This window comes from Carassius auratus, chromosome 8 (genome assembly GCF_003368295.1).
Source record: "Carassius auratus strain Wakin chromosome 8, ASM336829v1, whole genome shotgun sequence".
Lineage (NCBI taxonomy): Eukaryota > Metazoa > Chordata > Actinopteri > Cypriniformes > Cyprinidae > Carassius > Carassius auratus.
In genome coordinates, this window is record NC_039250.1 from 23,382,224 (window position 1) to 23,397,842 (window position 15,619).

Consider the following 15,619-nt stretch of genomic DNA (forward strand, 5'->3'; position numbering starts at 1 on the left):
ATTGGTAACATCCCGTTTCATTTTCAGGGGCCAGTGGGTTGTGGTTTTGAATTTGTGAACAGCACATGCACTGTGGTTTGACCCGGTGGACCGGTTACCTGAAATGTATTTCAAAACATTTAAACTTATATTTTAAATGAAGTAAATTAAGAAAAATGCAAAACTATTCTACTCCCAAGATTATTAATTTCACATTTCCCTGCATTTATAAGCATTTCTCCATGGTGGTCTATGGACTTTAATGAAAGCTCTAGCATGCTGTGGTGGTCCTGTTAATTGTTTTAATTTCCCAAAACAGGAAATCAGTTTGAGGGTATTTACAAGCTGTCTGATGTGGGATATTTCTCTATGGAACGTTCACTCTCTGTACGGCTCACAAGGTGTTCTTAGAGCAGATGTGGAACAGAAACTATGATTCTTATAAGGTCACAGCTCACCTGGTTTTAGGATCTCACCTGAGATCTTTGGGGAGTTGTAATCCACACTGACTGACTGTGTATCCCATCATCATCTGTCTCTGATCAATCAAGATCCATTAACTTCAGACTGTGAACAGACTTTCATCTTCTTTTCAGTAGGGGAAGTATAAAAAGGGTTAGCAATGAAACTTGAGAAAGATCTTGGAGCTCTGAACCAAAAGACAAATGTTCTTGAACAATCCACCACTCTTTATTTTATTCATTTAAAAAATAAAAAATAAAAAGCAGTTATGTAAATTATCCTACTGCAATGTCGATATAAGCAAATGCTGAAAGCATAGTCCAGATATCTGGTATGTAGTGTAGCTTATATGTATACATATAATGGAATATATATATATATATATATATATATATATATATATATATATATATATATATAGAGAGAGAGAGAGAGAGAGAGAGAGAGAGAGAGAGAGAGAGAGAAATTAGTAGTGGGCCGTTATCGGCGTTAACGTGCTGCGTTAACGGGAGACTCTTATCGGGCGATAAAAAAAATGTCGCTGTTAATCTATTCTCAAAATTGGGTTGGTAGCTGGGTCTTTACTAAGCAAGCTATGATGACTTTCACCTTGATATTTTATATAACCGACTGGCCAGCCTAAAAAGATGCTCAGGACAGTTGACGGGCCACTGCTGCGCATCGTCACGAAAGCTTATCTTTTTCACGTGTTTTTAAGGGTTACCGCCTGTCGATTTAAACATTAAAGCATCCGAACACAAGACGCGGAAAAGCTGAACAGAGCTGGTTACTCGCGCTGTGTTCGGTGCGGAGAGCTCGAGAGCCGCGTATCACGGACAGCAACACTGAACCGAGCTCTCTTCTGCGAAGTTCACCTCGAAGCCCCTCCTGCACCTGAACGGACAAATACAAATCACAGTTTGAACAAACAAAAAGATGTGAAAGAGCCCAATTCAACACTTGCGGTGTTCTGGTGTTCAGGGCTCACGTAGAGAAAGGTGTCTCAAGCTTGAACATCGAATTTGCTTATTTTTGCTCTTGTGCCGACAAATACATACAAAATATGTCAAAAAATCCACCTTGGAAATGATGCTTGAAAAAAACTGTCAGTTATTTCTTAAGTGAAAGTAAACAGTTGAGGAAAAAAATGGGATGCGTATTCTATCGGATGTGTTCATCGTCTCTTAAAGTGACCACGCCTAATTTAGCTACTGGCTGCTGTAATGTTAATCCAAGAAAATGAAAATGAAAATCACTCACTGCTCTTGACTGAATTACTTTGTAGTTTTAAAAGTCAAACCAAAATTTAATAATACACCAGATATAATTTTTGATATATATAGAAAAACTGTAATAATGTGAGAAATGTTGAAGGTGTCTGAATAAATGTAGGTTTGATTGTATTTTTGTATATTGTATATTGTATATTTCATTTTTACATTGAAGACTATCCAGTGCTATTTTACATTTCATTATTTGATTTCTGTACCTTGACACCTACAAACTTGAAAAAAAAACTTAAACATTTTGTAAATAGCACAAATAAATAAAAAATAAACGAACATACAAATTAAGCAATTTCAAACAGGGCCAACTGGTACAACCTTCACCGGGGCCCCGCTGACCCCAGCTACAGCCCTGCTCACGCCTGTTTCACACATACTCCGTCTGCAGTGCGTATGCAGTCCGTGTGCGTTATGTACTGTATGTGGTGCAGCACAGACTCGATGTGCTTTCACACAGGACGCATTTGCAGTCTGCTACTCGGTACGTAAACGATCGCTGCACTGCTGCAGACGCAACGCTCCTGGAACACAACTGGAATCCTTTAACATGGGTGCGTAAAAGAATATGCATACGCACTGCAGACGGAGTATGTGTGAAACAGGTGTAAGGTTGTTTGCACCTTGTATAATGTGAAATTAGTTTACAGCTTTTTCAAGCACATTGTGATTCATTTTGGAAACAGGAAATTAGCCTCTTTTCTAATCCACACCCTAGCTTAATAAACCCCTTCTCAAAGACTTACTGTCTGTCAATTTTATTTGGGTAACACACATATTCTGAATGCCTTCGGCAGAATTCGAATGAGCCATTTTAATCTAGATTCTAGACAAATACATAGATCTAGATTAATTTCAAGATCACAGTGAGATTAATCTAGATTAAAACAATTAATCTATACCCACCACTAATTGAAATACATATGGAAATAATGTATTTTCAGTGGCTTAACTGCATTTTAAACCAGTTAATAATTCATTTTGAGCATATGAAAAAGAAAGACATTGGAAAATGCTGACAAAAGGTTAAAGTCATCCATAAATCTTTCCTTGGATTTTTTCAGTACTCTCTGAAGCAGTTTTGTTGGTGCTAGGTACAGTGTCTTGCTTTGCTTGGCAGAACGTTCCTCTGGAACACAGCTCAGAGAATCAAACTTTATGCCTGATATCCCAAAAGTCTTGGAAATAAACAACTTTATCCTGATGTGGTTTGCCATGAAGAAGCAGTAACGGTTTGATTGAAAAGGGAGAATTGAAACATTCTATCCATATTTTATATTATTGTATCTAAGCATATTTTATTTATTTATCAACCTATCAATATATCTTTCTATTGTTCTATAATTTTATCATTCGCTTTATCTATTGTTTATCTGTTCATTTTATCTGTCTTTCTCTCTTTTGCTCGTTTGCTCGCTCGTCTGTCAGTTGTTTGTTCATTCATTCATCAATTCATTCATTCTGTCTCTCTGTCTGTCTATTTTTCTATCATTCGTTCTTTCATTTTATCACCTAGTACACCAAACGTGAAATCTGAGTAAATGAATGTAATGAGCAGCTGCTAGATATTTTAGTTAGGTGTTCAGAAATCCAGAGTTACTATGGCAGCATTTATTTCTATCAGAGACACATGGAGTGGTGTAAGACCAAAAGACTTTATAAGGTAACCTCTTGAAAGTGATCTTTGATCAGAAGTGCTATTAGATGTGAACATCGGTTTTCCACATGCAAGTGGTGGGGAAAACTCCACCATGTGTTGGGGTTTTTGCATTCGTTTTGTCTTATTCACAATGCCAGTCAGCACTTTGGTCTGTATCGAGATCTCTAATCTGTGTCATAGACTCAGTTAACTGTGTCAAATTCTTTCCTGAGGACCGTGTGCTTGGAATTCACCCAAAACCAGCATGTAACTGTGGGTTGCTTCTCTTTCCATTGCTAATCCAAAACACATACAGCAATGAAAGTAAAATATTCATTCTATGTAACTAATCAATGCTTTTCAAAGCCAAAATTTGAGAGGAAAATCAAGTGAGATATTCTCACTAGATTTCTGTCGAAGAACACCTGCCTAGCAAGATACTCCCTTTAGGTGAGGAAAGGAAAAGACAAAGTGATCTCAAATGAATAGCTCCCAGACTACATCTCACTTCAGAAAGAAATCATCAGACTAGCATCTGTTGCTGAACACAGTGGTTCCAGTTGAGAAATAATGATGTGAAAGACAGGTGAAACCAATATATGGAGTTGTTATTGGGTTCAAATTGATGTCCACCCACTGTGAATCATCACATGATGTAAATGGCATCATTTTACTAACAGATGTGTTTAATTGATACATAGATGTGATATTTCTGAGCATTAGCTCATAGCCTTCCATGTTAATTGTTGCTCGCTCTTAGCTCAAGCTGCAAGTATGTTTCATTAGGTATACATTTTGTAATTCAATAAATATTTTTACCAGATAATTTGGTCATAAATAAATTGCTAAGAATATTTTATTAGTTCTTAATGTCTATATAGTTTAAAATTTGTCAATTGATAATGTCAATTCACTGAATAATATTCTCTGGAATACTGGAATATAACAAACAAAACATTGTATTTTATTGCATTTCTCAACTGGAATGTTATATCAAAATTATAAATAATGTTTTGTCCTTCTAGATTATGAAATGCCTGCCTACAGCACGTTTATCTATGCAGTTATACAGAACTATATACTAAAACTGTGATTGTTCGCGGCAATAATAAATAATTTGCATAGAGTTGTATTTATTTAGATGTTTATTAGCAAAATAATGATTATATAGTAAATAGTAATACAATTTAGGGTGTTTTAAACAAGTGAATCTTGTTCAAAGTTACATGCGGTGGCCTTGCTGGAGCATTTCCTGAGCATCAACCACGTCAACCCACTGAGTGAACAGCAAGATGAAAGTGGCTTCACGAGACTAATGATGGAGCAATTTTACAACAGAGACAGAATTAAATTCAGCACTTTTTTCCCAACATGCGCTCATTAATGCTGTATGCATGTTTTGCATGTCTCTTTTTGTTAATACACCTGATTCAGATAGCCAGCTCATTAGAAGTGAGCTCCGTGCATGAACTGTGTTCCCATTGACATGCTCCCTACTCCCTGAGCAGGGGAAATCTTTTGACATTTACCTCACTTCCGAACATTCATTCACGGATTTGCGCTGCGCAACGTCTAAACACACGGACAAGTGTGACATCATATACCTCTCTAAATAATAAAATTTACGTATATAACATATATATATATATAACATATATGTTCACTTAGGAATCATGGCGGAATATCATGTCATGTCCACTTCGCAGGGCACTTACAATCGAATATAATAAAAGTCTGAAGCGATAAGAGAAAAACATACAAAATGTGCAGAGCAGGGGGCCCGAGGACTGTAACTGAGAACCGTTGATCTAATGCATCTAATATGTGCATAACTGGCTGTTATGTTAACTTTGTTTACTAACTACTGTTTACTAACTACAGCAAATCAAGTACCTGCACGCCGTTGTTGTTGCCGAATATGATAAAATGCTTAAATATCGAGGAAAATACTGGTAAATCGTTATATCGTTGTCTTGCAAAATATTTTTTTTGTGAGACGTAAAGCAGGATATGATTGGAATAAAAAAAACATGCTTGTCGCTTGTTAAAGGGGGGGTGAAATGCTCATTTTCACTCAATCTCCTGTAAATCTTGAGTACATATAGAGTAGTACTGCATCCTTCATCTCTCCAAAAAGTCTTTAGTTTTGTTATATATATATTTATATATTATAAGAGAAAAATAGTCTGTGCCGATTTTTTTCGGAAAAACACGAGCCGCTGGAGGCGTGACGTGTGGGCGGAGCTAAAGAATCACGAGCGCGAGTAGGCTTTTGCGTTGAGAGCGTTTGGAAGTTGTGACATTACCGTGAGGAACAAAAAAAAACATAATCCAAAACAAACCATGGCTAACAGTCAGATTCAGCCGTTTATTTATTTATCCCGAGGCTGAAACTGAACGAGACCAGCAGCAGCAACGACTACAACAGCGTCTCTATGTGGTATGTATTGAAACTGTATATATTTGCTTATGTAACCCCTCTCTCCCGGGTCCTTTCCGACGCTCCTCGCACTCGCTCCGAGCGGGGCTCGAACCCTGGTCTCCTCTAACAAGGAGGCTAAATGGCTACAGCCACTAGCATCTGTTGCTAGTGGGTCTCTTGAGAACGGGTAGGTTTACCTGCACAGCACTACTCGCTGGCCTCCGTTACACTTAGCGGTTTTGGAAAATGACTAAGTTCCACTTTATGTCGTCTTCTTTTTTTCTTTAAAGGTGTACAAGGTTTACTTGTTGTGCTTATGCGCCGATAGCTAAGTTAACAACACAGAGATATTTGAAGCAGGTTTACTCACCGCCTGCGGTTCCAACACACGATCGTGATCCTTTTTCGTTGGGACTGCATTATCCTTAAGAAATAAACGATATGCAATTCCGGTGTCAAACTGGGCCTTGTTTGTAAAACAAGCATCTTCGAAATGCAGGGAACAAACACAAACACTTGCAAAAGTTCCTCGATGCTCTTTAAAAATAAACTCCGTCCATTGGTCCCTTGATGTTTTTTTTTTTTTGGTAATCTGTGAAGGGTTGTCTTGCCCTCGCAACCAAAAACACACTTCTTTTGTGACATTTCGCTCTCGCTCTGGTCAGTGAATGTCTCGTCTCTGCTCTGCTATACGGGAGCGCGCTCTTCCGGCAGAAGTGCCCTTAGGACCCATATAAGGAAATTCCGCTCCAATTAACGTCACACAGACCCATACTCGAAAATAACTTTCCGAAACTTGTGACAAACTGGAAAACGTACAACTTAATTTTTGAAACTTTGTCCATGTTTAGCATGGGAATCCAACTCTTTAACAGTGTAAAAAACTCAGTGTTAATTAAATAGCATTTCACCCCCAACCCCCAACCCCCCCCCCCCCCCCCCCCCCCCCTTAAGAAAAGTTTGGCAAATGGGCTTATTCCTTACAAACTTGTGATTAAAAAAGATTAATAATGCATAAACTAAAATGTTGATGAGGTATATATTAAAATAGCTTGAGTTGCAAGATATGCTCAACTTTTTACATAACTTAAGTGGATGAGGTGCTCTAACTGCAAGTTAGACCAAAGCAAAAAAGCTACAAAATAACTGATGAGAAAAGAAAGAGACAAAGCAAAATATCTCAGTGCTGAAGTCATCGCTGTGGAGATGACCGTGACTGTCACTATAAATCAAAAATGTTTGAAATCAGTGTGCAGCATGAAAGTTATTGCCCTGTTTGCAAGCATAATCATCTCATAAATGCAAATAAACATTGGTTTCAAGCTGTCTGGCATTTGAAATTGGTTAGTTCATTGCATCCCCATCAAAACTAGGACTTTCTTTCATTTCACTTTCTTTTCATCCCTGTACTTTCCATCTGTCTTTTGTTTTGTCCACTTTAGTCCATTAAATGTTTTTAGTAACAAGGCACTGTTGTACAAGCCTGGGCTTTGAGCCACTTAATAGCACAAAGAGAGCAGTTAGGGGTATCTGTCTTCTTTCTGTTGTGACTGGGAAACACAGAGAGTGTTAACTTAAGATAGTCAGCGGGTGGAAACACAGTTCAAAGGAAACAGGAATGATAGTAGTTTATCTTGAAGATTTGTTGCTGATATGGCCTCTTGTTATACCTGATGCAGTGTACCTTGTTCAGCAGGCACAAACACAAGGAGAGTGATGTCATCTATCTGCTAATGCAAGGTTTCAAAAGCCTGTGTGTGATGATCCGTGTTATCCAGCACGATATGAGTGTTTTAAAGAGCATGTTGTGTGCTTCAGTGGAAGTAAGGAAATCTGACCTTTTATCTAAGAAGTTCACATGGTCACTGATTTGTTAACAATTGATCAGTGACCTAACAAAATGCTTGGAAATGAATTAATTTTTAATCTATAATATATATATATATATATATATATATATATATATATATATATATATATATTATATATATATATATATATATATATATATATATATATATATATATATATATATAATATATATATATATATATATATATATATTCTGCAGAACATATTATCTAATTACATTGACTGATAAAGGTTGTCAGTAAGAGTTCAAAAGTTTATGGAAAAACAACTCAGATGTGAAATATACAACAACTTTAAAATCCTGAATTGACCTCAGATTAGAAAAGGATCTTTGATCTGCTGTGATCATGCATGAAGGCCAATGTGCTCAAGTTTTCCAGACATGGAAAAAGTGAGCATCTGAGGTCATGGACAGATCCTCCGAGCAACAGTTTGTTTTTGTAAAAAAGCTTTGTGTTTGTTTGGGTGGTTGCAAATGATTTCAGGGCAGCAATAATTAATTCATTGTTTGACACAGATCTTGTCTTGGTTTGTTCGTGCCTGTGAAGATAGAAAGGGCTTGCAGGGTGAAAGTCTAATTATAGCGGAGGTGGACCAAACCAAGAAAATGATCTGTGACATCATTGCAGCTGCAAGAATCCAGAATCATGGGGGGATGTGTATGTAGGAGTAACTTTCATGTATTTAGGCTGTAAAAAGTGCATTCATTCCATTGAAGTCTTGTCAAGCGGAGGTTGACAGGAACTGCATTTGTTCAGGGTGAACTTTTTCCATAAAAGCATTGACTTTTCATTTGCGCCATTCTGCACACATTATACAAATGAAAGAGGTGAGGAACCACACAGATTCTGCTGGGTAAACATTAGTCAGAACAAGGCTGAAGTATTCTCCTGTCACCATTGATGATGGATGTGCTTGCATTGACCTCAGGTGACCCTTTCACCCAAAGGCCTCAGAGTACTCATCCTTTTCACTCTGAAATAACTGACTACACCACAATGAAAAAGGGTTGTTTTCAGCCACAGCAAATTGACCATGAAACTGACCTTTTAATAAAATTTTGATATAGGTTTCCCACGTATTAAGTCGCGATTACGAGCATGTTGCATTCTTTTCTGTTAAAAATAAGAGTGAACAGTGGCTTGTGAATGTAGATGATTAGTCAAAATTATTTAATCGGGAGCGTTCTTGTGAGCACTGCTGCAGACTTAGGCCCACCCTAAAATGCTCTCATTGGTTGAGACGCGTGATGACACCCATCCCAAGCCAGTACTTATCAACACCCCACCCCTCCTGTGACCCATAGTTTGTATGTATGTGTATTCAGAACCAGTGAGCAACTTTCATAATAATAAAAAAACGTATGCACTAATTATAATTGTGTTAATACGTGATAAAATAATTGTCAGTGTTAATTAATGCATTAATGCAGTAATAACACGTTAACTTGCCCAGCACTAATGTTTTTATTTTATTTTATTTTTGTAATTTAATATTTTTTTTATTTTTTTTGCCCACATTGACACATTATTCCATTTTATAATATAATTTATTCTGGTCTTTCTGATTTCAAAAAACAGCTTAAAGCTATGTATCATGCACAATAAAACATGTGATACGGGAATTTTTTTTTAGTTTATAAATCAGTTCATTTATAATTCAGTCCCTAACAAACAAGTAATTCAGACTTTTTTATGATGGCGTTTAATTATAATTTTTTTTTTTTTTTTTTTTTTTATGCAACAACAACAAAAAAAGGTTGTTGTTCAAAGGTTTTTGGAAGTATCATAAAAAACAAAAAAATCAGTTGTTGTTTTTTTGCAAGTGAGACAAGCAAGCAGAGCTGTTGCAGAAATGTGTGTAAAAATGCTGAAGATAATAATTACACAAAGCACTACTGTTAATTGGTTTTCTTTTCTTAAACAGGAATGCATTAATGACACAAAATTGAGATTATGTACAGTTAAATATTGATAGATGTGATTGACAGCCCTAATTATAAGTGGAGGGAAATTGCACAAATTCGCCACTCAATGCATACTTCATTCTCCCATTCACCGTAAGCTTCCAATTACGTGTAAGCGGCCATGCAGTGAAAATGTTATTTATTTTGGATCAGTTTTGACTGGTATTTCTGTAGATGCAGCAAAATGTCTCCATGGCTGCTTTATTAGTCTGGCTTCATTCTGAGCTGACTCAGAGCTGTCTGCCTCACCTGTGAGTAATATTTGAACACAGACCTTCCTTGACACTGACACGTTCACGCATGTAACAGTAGCCCTACCCTAAGTCTTTTTCCATAGTCTCATAGTGGGCCGGAGCACATGTGCTTTGCTTGAGATCAGGCTATTGATTCCCCACCTGGCCGTCTGACATTGAGTGTATAGAAAAGCAGGCTGGTTTGTGTGTTTCATAGTGTGCGGTGATAATGGTGTGTGTTTGTGTAAGGGAAACAGCTGCAGTCATTGAGTGGCACATTCTTTTTTTAGGTTATCTATAAGGTCATACATTTGTGTTGACTCTCCAGTGGTAATTAGAGACAAATTGCTGCTCTTAAATTCTTCTAAAATCTCTAAAAATGCATCTGAAGTGTTAAGCTTAAATGGTTTGATGTGTTCCAGTTCCCCATACAAAGTCTCTCTTTCACCATCGTTAATTTCCTTCCTAAAGTATGCTGGCGTTTTCCTTATTTCCTAAGTTTTATTTTCCTGCTGTGCCTAACATGTTTTTTTTTTCCTCGAGCCACATGTGGCTGGTGCGATTTACAGTTATTTTAGCAGGCTACCCCACGGACTCCACTCCACAAAAATTGGTGAAAAAAAACAACATGAGTGATATGAATCTTACATCCACTTTCCACAGTTTGGAAGTCCTGTACGGCCGTAAAATTGTCTACCTCATAATGTCTTTGTGATTGCCTCGGGGAGTCCGAAAGCTGTCCAAGTGAACATTATTGTGAAATTGTCATCACGTCTCAGGCTTCCTTAAGTCTCATAAATTTGCATTTGAGAGGAATAGCAGACTCTTGATTTTATTCAGAAGTCAAAAAAGTCCCTAAAGATCTGAACTTTCCATATTTCGACATTTGACGTCCATTTGAGGGCCCATCAGTTATATTTACATAAAGGATCCTGTGCTGGAATGTGCATTAAATGCTGATTATCTCTATTTTCCTTGCAGTTTTTCCACTTCCATGCTGGTTTTGTGGAGTATAGAGATGCGTCTTCACTTCACAGCTGTCAGTTTTATACTTAAAATGGCATGCTCTTGTCACATCAGCTTTAAAACTTAAACATTCATGGTCTTTTATGTGTACTTCATGTAAAAATCTTGACTTACAGCTTCCATATGGATTTTTTTTTTTTTACAAGACAGTTTTCTATACACCACAAGGAAGGAATATATGGAAGGAAAGTATAGTGAAGCTTTTAACAGATGCCTTGCATTAAAGTCCCCAGTGACACACGCTGAGCCCAGTGAGCTCAAATATAAGGGGCAAAACCACTCCTGAGATAACACAGGATAAACAGAGAGGGATTCAAAGGCGAAGGCAGATGTTTCCAGTAATTATCCAACTAAGGATATTTCCTCAGGCATTCTCTCAAAGACATCATTTTACAATGAACTAGTTGAACATATGGAAAAAATTCCATCTTCTAGGAATTGTCACTCAGGGCTGTCGCTCAACATAAACGTTGTGTTTGTGGTTAAAAATCATTTCGTTTCACTGTTGAGGAAGATCGAACGTGCAAGATAAACCTCATTCATTTCAAGCCGTTGATACACTGCCAGAGCACTTTAGATGGTTTCCCTTTTCTGTAAAAATAACTTTCAGCTGCCAATAACAACCAGATCAGATTTGTTTTATAGGAGGAGTTGAAGCATCAGCTATGAAAGTTTATCTGAAGATATTTTCCTTTTTGTGACTGAATAGTTTCCTTTTGACCTTTTGTGGAAAATTTCGAAATTGAAACCACGCGCTTTGAATGTGCTTGATCCATTAACAAAACATCGAGAACTGCTTAAGTGGTTCTGGATTTTGCCTGCTTTAGATTTATGATATTTTCTGAATATTAATTTTAATAGTGCATTAAAAGCCTGATTTGAAGTGTAGCAATCTTAAAGGAATAGTTCACCCAAAAATGAAAATTGGCTTAAAATGCTTTGAAGAAGTGTAGCATTACATCACTTGTTAGCAATGGATCCTCTGTTGTGAATGGGTGCCGTCAGGGTGAGAATTCAACAGCTGATAAAAGCATCACAGCAATCCACGAGTAATCCTTATAACTCCAGTCCATCACTTAACATATTGTGAAACAAAAAGCAGTGCTTTTGTAAAATAATGTACCCATAATTAAGATGTATATAACTTCAAACCATTAACAAGCGAATACAGACCAACAGTTGAATAATTTGGTGGATTTTGGTATGAGAGGACAAAAATTAATTATGGACTTTTCATGGTGAAAAATGCCTTAATGATGGAATTGTTTTCTACATACACACAATTGATTAATTTTTGTAATGGAGTTGTATGGATTATTTGTGGATTATTGTGATGTTTTTTTTTATTTTTTATCAGCTGTTGAGACATTTTTCAAAAATGTGTTATGTGTAACACACACACACACATTATATTTGTACAAATGTTTGCAAGTGTGGTATTGGATCCCATTGCCTTTCATTCACATTAGAAGCAATCTTTTGTAATCCACATAAAAAAGAAGCTCATACAATTTTGGAAAATATATGAACATTTGTGCTACATGGTCCTTAAATTTGAAGTGTCTATAAAATGTGTGAGTGACATGGCTGGTCTTGATGTCTTGCATTGGTTTTTAACTGCAGACACTTTTCTCCTTAAGTCCCATCTGAGAACAAGGTGTGCTCTGTTAATGCCTGCTTGGGTTCAGGTCTGCTAGTTTTAATGCTCACTGCTGCCGGGAGCGGAGCAAGAGTGATGTGGCAGCACTGCAGGTGACATTATGCGTAACGTCATGCTTAAGATATTGCCTTGTTTGCTTGTTAACTGAAGAGGGAGGTAATTTTTAGTCAGTGACCCTCTATAGGCTAGAGTGTGGACGCCAAATATCAGCACCTCTGGATATTTAGAGGAGTTTAGTGAAAAGTGTGATTGTTTTAGAACATGCATATTTCACAATATTTGTTTCCTAGGTTTAGTTAGGCCATTTTGATTTCATCAGGTCTTTAAGCATCATCTTTGTTCAGATTAGATCATCTAAAGTAGAAATAACGCCAGTCGGGTCTGTGCCAGTCATAAGCGAAGCACTTTTCTGTTAAACAGAGTTCCATTCCGTCATGCTCACGCTCAGAACAGAAGATCCTGTGAAATATGAGCAACATGCGTGCAATGAGAACCAGCATGGTACATGTCATTTTTCTGCTGAGTGGATGACTTATTTCTGTGAGTCTTTTTAGATTTTTTTATTTTCTATTTGATGACAGCAAGCCAGTATCACAGTAGAGGGGTCCAAGTGTCTTGTCCCATCACAGACAGACCAGATTATGGGACCACGACAGTAACATAAAGATGATTTTTGTGGAACACATTTTAATTAAAAAAAATTGATTACAGAAGTTTGGTGGCATATCTTTAGTTTAGTTTTAAGCATCAGATGTTTAGTTTTCAGTAGTTGTAAGCATGGTACAGTGCAACACGGGGTTTTTCAATTGTCCTCTGTTGTCTTTATGTTCTTTGGTGATGCAGCTTGAATATGTCAGCTTAAGCTTTGCCTGTTTTTCTGATTTCAAGCCAGGCCAAAAATTTGTGTGAGATCATTTCCTGTCTGCAGGAGAAGTCCATGGGAAAGAGATACAGATTCACAAACTTCTGGAACAAACACAGAAATCCAAATCCAAAAAACACATCTCATACAAAACCACAAAAATCAGTAATTGTAAATTGGCTTCCTCATAGATTCTGTTGGAGCTGTTATTTAAAGGAGTCAACTACACTACGGGGTTGTATAAGTTCTTTTTTTCTCTCTTTCTCTCTCTCTCTAAAATAAATCTATGCTCACCAAGGCAGTCTTTACAAAAAAAAAAAAAAAAAAAAAAAAACTGTAGAAATGGTTAAATTGTAAAATATTGTAACAATTTCAAATAAACATTTTCTATTTTAATATATTTTCAAATTTCATATATTCCTGTGATGACAAAACTGAATTTTCACCAGCCATTATTCCAGCCTTCAGAGTCATGATCCTTCAGAAACCATTGTCATATGCCTATTTGCTACTCAATTATAATTTGCTAAAACATTTTCTATTATTCTCAATGTTGAAAACATTTTTGCTTATCATCTGAAAAGTTTTGCTTTTGTTTTGTGGAAATTTAAAAGAAAATAAAAAAATAGCAAAAATTAATCCTTACTGACCTCAACCTTTGATAGTACAATCTTGTAATGTTAAACTGTAAACCTCTATTACCTTTCTAAAGCCATAATTATGTTCCTTAATATATTAAAATAAATTCATCATAAGACAACACAGTACAATTCATCAACTGGAAAAAAAAGGTTTATGCTTTGTAGAATGACCAGTGTTTACTCAACAAGAAGAAAGTAGTTTATGAACTCTTTCTTTATATCAAGGGCACTGAAGACCTCTGCCTATAGGAGGCTTTGGGCCTCAACTTATTATTGAGCTATAGCCTGTGTTCAGATACGCACCATTAGCTCCTCTGTACTGGTGTTTGGGGGACATTGCTCAAGACCTTTGGGCTGATGAGAGCAGGGTGAGGTGATAGGAGCGAGGTGCTCAGTATTCCAATACTGCACTTGAAAGAGAGCTCTTGTTTGTTTTGGACCGGTGTAGCCTCGCACACACAGAAAGGGACTGTTCTCTATCTTTAGGGCTCTTGGCTGAAGATTCAACCTTGGGGCAAAATACTCCATTCACCTTCTGTTCTCTCTATCTCTCTTCTGTTTCTACGCCCCCTTTTTAGATGATTCCCATCCTTATACAGAGCGGGATAATTGGAGCATTAATAGATGATGAGACCCTTTGAGGGTACTTTATTTTCAAGAGCAGCTACTTGAGTCTCCTGGAGCGGAGTCTTTGTTTTCTTTCAATTACTTTGTTTTGGCTTTTTATTTTTGATCCAAATGAGCTTAGAGAAAATTAATTCCACTGATCTAGCATTATAGAGGCACGAATAGCCAAAACACAGTCGCTTTGTGTTGTGTGAATGCAGGGAAATAATGTAAAAGTTCTAAAACATTTGTGAATATTATTAAGACTTGTTATCTTTGTTATTAAGAGTTACTGTTCCGCCTCTCTGTAATAGTTTCAGTGAAGCATATTAATCATTTTGATATCCATTGCAAAAACAGCACTTAAAATGACAAATGTGAAGGGCTCCTGTTCTGAATGAGAAAACCAGAGAGGTGTTTTCAACCACAGAGGCGAATGGAAAAGGAAGCGATTCGTGACCCTGTGACCTCTAACTCTTCATTTTATTTCCATGTTAAGCTTTTGGGGTTTTATGCCTTTGGGTGGCTTTCCAAAAGTTCCTTATTTTTCTGAAAGTGTGGTCTCTCTAGGTGTAAACTGCTCCCTTTGTCACCAGTCTTGTACGTTTTATGAGAGTTATGAATCAGTTCTTGTCATTAATTCTTCCATCGGGGGATAAAAATGTGGAATTCTTTTACTGAAGAGAGAACTCCAGAGGTATTTCCACTCACTGGCAGAGTATGAGCTGTGTGACATTGTCATTTTTTTATTTATTTTTTGTTATTTAGTAATAAATTATTAAACCAATAATGGTCTGTGCAAAATCCATGTATTTGTTTGACAGAATAAACATATAAAAACTCACTGAATCAGAGCTTTGAAAGATTTAACAGCTTTAAAGGTGTTTTTTTTTTTTTTTTTTTTTCAGATTTTACACTCACTATATATGGTTTCATACTGTGGTTCTCTTTTAGTTTAATTTAAAAAA

General features: G+C 36.7%; 1 protein-coding gene across 1 annotated transcript in view; it reads left to right on the top strand.

Moving 5' to 3' along the window:
* The window catches only part of LOC113106828 (ras-specific guanine nucleotide-releasing factor RalGPS1-like), a 104,330-nt gene that overhangs the window by 54,648 nt on the left and 34,063 nt on the right, over nt 1-15,619 (top strand). The gene's annotated exons all lie outside the window — the stretch shown is intronic.